The sequence below is a fragment of the Culex pipiens genome, unplaced genomic scaffold (genome assembly GCF_016801865.2).
Source record: "Culex pipiens pallens isolate TS unplaced genomic scaffold, TS_CPP_V2 Cpp_Un0131, whole genome shotgun sequence".
In the NCBI taxonomy this organism is placed as follows: domain Eukaryota; kingdom Metazoa; phylum Arthropoda; class Insecta; order Diptera; family Culicidae; genus Culex; species Culex pipiens.
In genome coordinates this window covers 14643-23018 of record NW_026292948.1, presented here as the reverse complement: position 1 = coordinate 23018, position 8376 = coordinate 14643, and the positions used below count along the sequence as shown (strand labels likewise).

Sequence of the window (8376 nt, the reverse complement as noted above, 5' to 3'; positions counted from 1 at the left end):
AAATATTCCATACATTTGAAAATCCTTCTAGGATGGGACTCTGGGTCATTTCCTGGACATGTATTTAGGCAAAACTTGTTGCCCTATATTCCTGGAGCATAAAAATACAACTTGGCATAAGGCCATATGGAGGAAAAAAATTCCAGAAATATTTGAACTTCAAATATTTTAATTCAAATATTCCATACATTTGAAAATCCTTCTAGGATGGGACTCTGGGTCACTTCCTGGACATGTATTTAGGCAAAACTTGTTGCCCTATATTCCTGGAGCATAAAAATACAACTTGGCATGAGGCCATGTGGAGGAAAAAAATTCCAGAAATATTTGAACTTCAAATATTTTAATTCAAATATTCCATACATTTGAAAATCCTTCTAGGATGGGACTCTGGGTCACTTCCTTGGACATGTTTTTAGGCAAAACTTGTTGCCCTATATTCCTGGAGCATAAAAATACAACTTGGCATAAGGCCATATGGAGGAAAAAAATTCCAGAAATATTTGAAATTCAAATATTTTAATTCAAATATTCCATACATTTGAAAATCCTTCTAGGATGGGACTCTGGGTCACTTCCTGGACATGTATTTAGGCAAAACTTGTTGCCCTATATTCCTGGAGCATAAAAATACAACTTGGCATATGGCCATATGGAGGAAAAAAATTCCAGAAATATTTGAACTTCAAATATTTTAATTCAAATATTCCATACATTTGAAAATCCTTCTAGGATGGGACTCTGGGTCACTTCCTGGACATGTATTTAGGCAAAACTTGTTGCCCTATATTCCTGGAGCATAAAAATACAACTTGGCATAAGGCCATATGGAGGAAAAAAATTCCAGAAATATTTGAACTTCAAATATTTTAATTCAAATATTCCATACATTTGAAAATCCTTCTAGGATGGGACTCTGGGTCACTTCCTGGACATGTATTTAGGCAAAACTTGTTGCCCTATATTCCTGGAGCATAAAAATACAAATTGGCATAAGGCCATATGGAGGAAAAAAATTCCAGAAATATTTGAACTTCAAATATTTTAATTCAAATATTCCATACATTTGAAAATCCTTCTAGGATGGGACTCTGGGTCACTTCCTGGGCATGTATTTAGGCAAAACTTGTTGCCCTATATTCCTGGAGCATAAAAATACAACTTGGCATAAGGCCATATGGAGGAAAAAAAATCCAGAAATATTTGAACTTCAAATATTTAAATTCAAATATTCCATACATTTGAAAATCCTTCTAGGATGGGACTCTGGGTCATTTCCTGGGCATGTATTTAGGCAAAACTTGTTGCCCTATATTCCTGGAGCATAAAAATACAAATTGGCATAAGGCCACCCGCATAAAGATTTACTATAAACCTACAGTAGATTTTATGGTTATCACACGATAAATTCTATGGTTATTTTTACCATGATTCTACAGTAGCCTTTATGTTTTTTCACCATAGAATATATCTTATTTTGGGAATTTACTATAAAAAAGGGGTATTGTTAGGCACAGTCACCATAAAAATTTCGACTTTTCCCCATACAAAAAAAAACCAAAAACTATACATTCTACCGTATTTTCATTGATGCCTTTTCCGTCCAAAAAATTAACCTGACCATAGAAAACATCATACATTTATAATAAAAACAGTAACCATTACAATGGTTTGCACAGTAAATTCACAGTTCTTCATGGATTTTTCCATACAAAATAGTACGGTTTAAACTATATTCGTACATTGAAATAAATAATAACTACAGTATGATTTATTGTATTTTCATTGTATTTATTTTTTTTTATAGTTTTTTTCGTAGATATAAAAAAATTACTACTTTTTTTCCGCGTCGTTTTCTTTTAATATTCTGCTTCAATCCGAACTTTCTGAAGTTGTTCGAAATGTTTGTAGCCGGTGCCGGAACTACTGCGTCGTACTTGGGATGAACTCTCGCGTATTTATGAAGCACAATCCTCAGTGGAATAGGCCCCTGTAAAAGAGAAACACACTAAATTAGACATAGGGAATATTTTCATATGTTTGTTTCGGTACAAATGCTATTAAATTAGCTGTTACAAAAATCCTAAAATTCTAAAATTCTAGAATTCTAGATTAAATTTTCAAAAGGTCATATCTGCATAGGAAATCCATGAGGGATAGGTTGTTTTGAAATTTTAATCTAGAATTCTAAAATTCTAAAATTCTAAAATGCTAAAATTCTAAAATTCTAAAATTCTAAAATTCTAAAATTTTAAAATTCTAAAATTCTAAAATTCTAAAATTCTAAAATTCTAAAATTCTAAAATTCTAAAATTCTAAAATTCTAAAATTCTAAAATTCTAAAATTCTAAAATTCTAAAATTCTAAAATTCTAAAATTCTAAAATTCTAAAATTCTAAAATTCTAAAATTCTAAAATTCTAAAATTCTAAAATTCTAAAATTCTAAAATTCTAAAATTCTAAAATTCTAAAATTCTAAAATTCTAAAATTCTAAAATTCTAAAATTCTAAAATTCTAAAATTCTAAAATTCTAAAATTCTAAAATTCTAAAATTCTAAAATTCTAAAATTCTATAATTCTAAAATTCTAAAATACTAGAATTCTAAAATTACTAAATTCTTAATAACTCAATTTCCTAATTTCTTTATTTCCTTATTTCTTAATAACCTAATTTTCTATTTTTTTAATTTTCTAATTTTCTTATTTTCTAATTTTCTAATTTTCTAATTTTCTAATTTTCGCATTTTCTAATTTTCTAATTTTTTAAATTTTCTAATTTTCTAATTTTCTAAATTTCTAGTTTTCTAATTTTCTAATTTTCTAATTTTCTAATTTTCTAATTTTCTAATTTTCGAATTTTCGAATTTTCGAATTTTCTAATTTTCTAATTTTCGCATTTTCTAATTTTCTAATTTTCTAATTTTCTAATTTTCTAATTTTCCAATTTTCCAATTTTCTAATTTTCTTATTTCCTAATTTTCTAATTGCCTGAATTCCTAATTTCCTAACTCCCTAATTTCCTAATTTACTATTTTCTGATTTCCTGATTTCCTAATTTCCTATTTTCCTAATTTCCTTATTCCCTTATTTTCTAATTTTGTTATTTCTTAACTTCTAAATTTCTAAATTTCTTAATTTCTTTATTTCCTAATTTCCGAATTTCCGAATTTCCGAATATTCGAACTTCCTAATTTTGTAATTTCTTAATTTTTAATTTTTTTAATTTCTTAATTTCCCAATTTCCTAATTTCCTAATTTCCTTATTTCCTAATTTCCTAATTTCCTAATTTCCTAATTTCCTAATTCCCTAATTTTTTAATTCCCTAATTTTCTAATTTCCTATTTTCTAATTTCTAAATTTCCTAATTTCCGAATTTCCGAATTTCCTAATTTCCGAATTTCCGAATTTCCGAATTTTCAAATTTCCGAATTTCCGAATTTCCTAATATCTTAATTTCCTAATTTCCTAATTTCCTAATTTCCTAATTTCCTTATTTCCTAATTTCCTAATTGCCCAATTTCCTTATTTCCTTTTTTCCTAATTTCCTTTTTTCCTAATTTCCTAATTGCCCAATTTCCTAATTTCCTAATTTCCTATTTTCCTAATCTCCTAATTTCCTTATTTCCTAATCTCCTAAATTCCTAATTTCCTTTTTTCCTAATTTCCTAATCTCCTAATTGCCTAATTTCCTAATTTCCTAATTGCCTAATTGCCTAATTTCCTAATTTCCTAAATTCCGAATTTCCTAATTGCCCAATTTCCTAATTTCCTAATTTCCTTATTTCCTACTTTCCTAATTGCCCAATTTCCTAATTTCCTAATTTCCTAATTTCTTAATTTCATAATTTCCTTATTTCCTAATTTCCTAATCTCCTAATTTCCTAATTTCCTAATTTCCTAATTTCCTAATTTCATAATTTCCTAATTTCATAATTTCCTAATTTCATAATTTCATAATTTCATAATTTCCTAATTTCCTAATCTCCTAATTTCCTAATTTCCTAATCTCCTAATTTCCTTATTTCCTAATCTCATAATTTCCTAATTTCCTAATTGCCTAATTGCCTAATTTCCTAATTTCTTTATTTCCTTATTTCCTTATTTCTTAATTTCCTAATTTCCTAATTGCCTAATTTCCTAATTTCCTAATCTCCTAATTTCCTAATCTCCTAATCTCCTAATTTCCTAATTTCCTGATTTCCTAATTTCCTTATTGCCTAATTTCCTAATTTCCGAATTTCCGAATTTCCGAATTTCCTAATTTCCTAATTTCCTAATTTCCTAATTGCTTAATTTCCTAATTTCCTAATTTCCTTATTTCCTTATTTCCTAATTTCCAAATTTCCAAATTTCCAAATTTCCAAATTTCCAAATTTCCAAATTTCCTTATTCCCTAATTTTTTAATTCCCTAATTTTCTAATTTCCTATTTTCTAATTTCTAAATTTCCTAATTTCCGAATTTCCTAATTTCCGAATTTCCTATTTTCCGAATTTCCAAATTTCCGAATTTCCAAATTTCCGAATTTCCGAATTTCCGAATTTCCGAACTTCCTAATATCCTAATTTCTTAATTTCCTAATTTCCTAATTTCCTTATTTCCTAATTTCCTAATTGCCCAATTTCCAAATTTCCTTTTTTCCTAATTTCCTTTTTTCCTAATTTCCTAATTGCCCAATTTCCTAATTTCCTAATTTCCTAACCTCCTTATTTCCTAATTTCCTAATCTCCTAATCTCTTAATTTCCTAATTTCCTTTTTTCCTAATTTCCTAATTTCCTAATTGCCTGATTGCCTAATTTCCTAATTTCCTAATTTCCTAATTGCCTACTTTCCTAATTTCCTAATTTCCTAATTTCCTAATTTCTTAATTTCATAATTTCATAATTTCCTTATCTCCTAATTGCCTAATTGCCTAATTTCCTTATTTCCTAATTTCTTAATTTCCTTATTTCCTAATTTCCTAATTGCCTTATTTCCTAATTTCCTAATTTCCTAAATTCCGAATTTCCTAATTGCCCAATTTCCTAATTTCCTAATTTCCTTATTTCCTACTTTCCTAATTGCCCAATTTCCTAATTTCCTAATTTCTTAATTTCATAATTTCCTTATTTCCTAATTTCCTAATCTCCTAATTTCCTAATTTCCTAATTTCCTAATTTCCTAATTTCCTAATTTCCTAATTTCCTAATTTCCTAATTTCCTAATTTCATAATTTCATAATTTCATAATTTCATAATTTCCTAATTTCATAATTTCATAATTTCCAAATTTCATAATTTCATAATTTCATAATTTCCTAATTGCCTACTTTCCTAATTTCCTAATTTCCTAATTTCCTAATTTCCTTATTTCCTAATTTCCTAATTGCCCAATTTCCTAATTTCCTAATTGCACAATTTCCTAATTTTCTAATTTCTTAATTTCATAATTTCCTAATTTCATAATTTCCTTATCTCCTAATTTCCTAATTTCCTAATTTCCTAATTGCCCAATTTCTTAATTGCCCAATTTCTTAATTTCCTAATTTCCTAATTTCCTAATTTCCTAATCTCCTAATTTCCTAATTTCCTTATTTCCTAATTTCCTTATTTCCTAATTGCCCAATTTCCTAATTTCCTAATTTCCTAATTTCCTAATTTCCTAATCTCCTAATTTCCTAATTTCCTTATTTCCTAATTTCCTTATTTCCTAATTTCCTTATTTCCTTACTTCCTAATTTCATATTTAATTTCATAATTTCCTAATTTCCTGATTTCCTAATTTCCTAATTTCCTAATCTCCTAATTTCCTAATATCCTAATTTCCGAATTTCCGAATTTCCTAATATCCTAATTGCCTAATTTCCTTCCAAGATTCAGCATTTTGAGATTCGGTCTGATGAGCAGCTTTATATGTTTTCATTAAATACAAAATTATATGAACATTTGTAATAATCAGTGGCATTCAAATTAGCAAATTCTATTATTTAATTTATTCATCAAAACAAATTTAACTCAGGCACCGTGCCAATAAACGTCAAACGCTACTTTCTGTTATTTTTCAGTTGCGTACCACTCAACAAAATTCTTTTCGTGACCTTTTCCTTGACCGTTGTTTGGACTTTCACCGTTGAGCATCAACACACAACTTACCTAACGATTTTCGCCTCCAGACGAAACGACCATCCTGAACAAATCCGGCCGGAAGTGTCCGCAGCAGGCGCCGGGCCTGGTAGAAGAAGTCCCTGTAAAAAAAGAGGAACACACACAGTTTGTTAAGATCATTGCTCTCGCAAGCTTGACCTTGACCATTCTCTTTTGAACATAACCAAACTTGTCCGCACCCTCAGCAAACGTCAAATCAAAACCAGGGATTTGACAAGCATGCACTTTCCCGAAGTCACCGCCAGCGGCGCTGTCAATGTTGTTTACGTGGGGTTTTTGAAAAGGTAGTATGAAACAAATTAATTAATTTTTATCTAAAAATTAATTAATTTTAAGTTTTAAATATCTTTTGTTTATATATTAAAGTAAATAACAAGTATTACGTGCAGATTTCCTCATTTATTATTTATAAGACCGATAAACAAAGTTGTACTAGAACAACACGTAACATTAAACTAAAAATTGAATATATTCAGTGTCCTTGAAACAAAATTAGCTTTGTAAAATTCTTCCTGACTGTTGGTTTAAATTTAATTACACTTGTAGAATACTCAGTTAATTAACATTTAAACATAATTCAACAACGAGTTGGAACAACATATTTCGATGATTATTCATTGCATCCTGTTCTAAAATGTGATTTGCTAGTAATTACACCAACAAAACCGCATTTATAGAAAAAAGAAAGCAAACTGAATAAATGTCAACAGTGACATTGACATAGTCAAACATACGCGTGCTATAAGTTCCTTAAATATTAAAGTTTAAATCTGAGATTAAACGTAAATCTTTAAAAAAAAACTACAATTGCTACAAGTTATTTGAATAATAATTAAAGTTCAAATCTGAAATTAAATGTAAATCGCTTGAAAAAAAAACTTGGTGATTAAAAAAAAGTTTTTATTTTTTACAATTCATGTGCATACAACATTTTCAAAAACCTCGCTGCAAAAACTTGGTTCGATCTTGGTTCGATTTTGACTTCACTCGCTTTGTATGTGGATGACAGTCGTGACGTATCCGTGATCAAAACAAATTGCTGCCGGATCTTTCTCCGGATCTCTCCCGTAAAAGATCCGGCAACAATTTTGTATGGCTTGAAGTTTGCGGAGGGTACCAAAAAAAGGTAAACAAATCACTTTGTGCATCAGCCAGTAGCTTGGGAAATTTGTCTGAAAATGCCTGCTGCTGTTGCGGGTGCGAATTCCGCCCTCTCCAAGTTCAACAAAACTCCTTATACTCACCCAAATATGCGAAAATTCCGCCATCCCGCCGTTCCGGTTCGGTCACCCGGTGTATTTGTTCCGAACGCCGGATGTTGTTCCTTCACGAGCACACGCGATTCGACTTGAGAATTTTTGATTTCAACTGCGCCACACAAACAGGATCAAACACGCGCGCGGGTGAATAAAAAATGACAGCCTTGATGACAGCTCGATCAACTATGGTGTGTTCGTTAGGGGAGCGTCGCCCAGATTAGGTGTCATGGTGTGTTCGTTTTGTGATCCTTAATATTTTTTGCCGTTTCTATTATTGAATAAAAATGTTTAAATGATTAAATGTTTAAATGATTGAATGTTTAAATGATTAAATGTTTAAATGTTTAAATGTTTAAATGTTCAAATGTTTAAATGTTTAAATGTTTAAATGTTTAAATGTTTAAATGTTTAAATGTTTAAATGTTCAAATGTTTAAATGTTTAAATGTTTAAATTTTTAAATGTTTAAATGTTTAAATGTTTAAATGTTTAAATGTTTAAATGTTTAAATGTTTAAATGTTTAAATGTTTAAAAGTTTAAATGTTTAAATGTTTAAATGTTTAAATGTTTAAATGTTTAAATGTTTAAATGTTTAAATGTTTAAATGTTTAAATGTTTAAATGTTTAAATGTTTAAATGTTTAAATGTTTAAATGTTTAAATGTTTAAATGTTTAAATGTTTAAATGTTTAAATGTTTAAATGTTTAAATGTTTAAATGTTTAAATGTTTAAATGTTTAAATGTTTAAATGTTTAAATGTTTAAATGTTTAAATGTTTAAATGTTTAAATGTTTAAATGTTTAAATGTTTAAATGTTTAAATGTTTAAATGTTTAAATGTTTAAATGTTTAAATGTTTAAATGTTTAAATGTTTAAATGTTTAAATGTTTAAATGTTTAAATGTTTAAATGTTTAAATGTTTAAATGTTTAAATGTTTAAATGTTTAAATGTTTAAATGTTTAAATGTTTAA

General features: G+C 28.1%; 1 long non-coding RNA gene across 1 annotated transcript; it reads right to left on the bottom strand.

Annotated features, from left to right (window-relative positions):
- Window positions 1–1852: 1852 nt before the first annotated feature.
- On the bottom strand, window positions 1853–7584 carry LOC120427926 (uncharacterized). Its single transcript, XR_005607009.2, has 3 exons — window positions 7390–7584; window positions 6134–6225; window positions 1853–1990 (listed from the first exon to the last, which is right to left on the bottom strand). It is a non-coding gene; the product is annotated as an uncharacterized LOC120427926 (long non-coding RNA).
- Window positions 7585–8376: the final 792 nt, after the last annotated feature.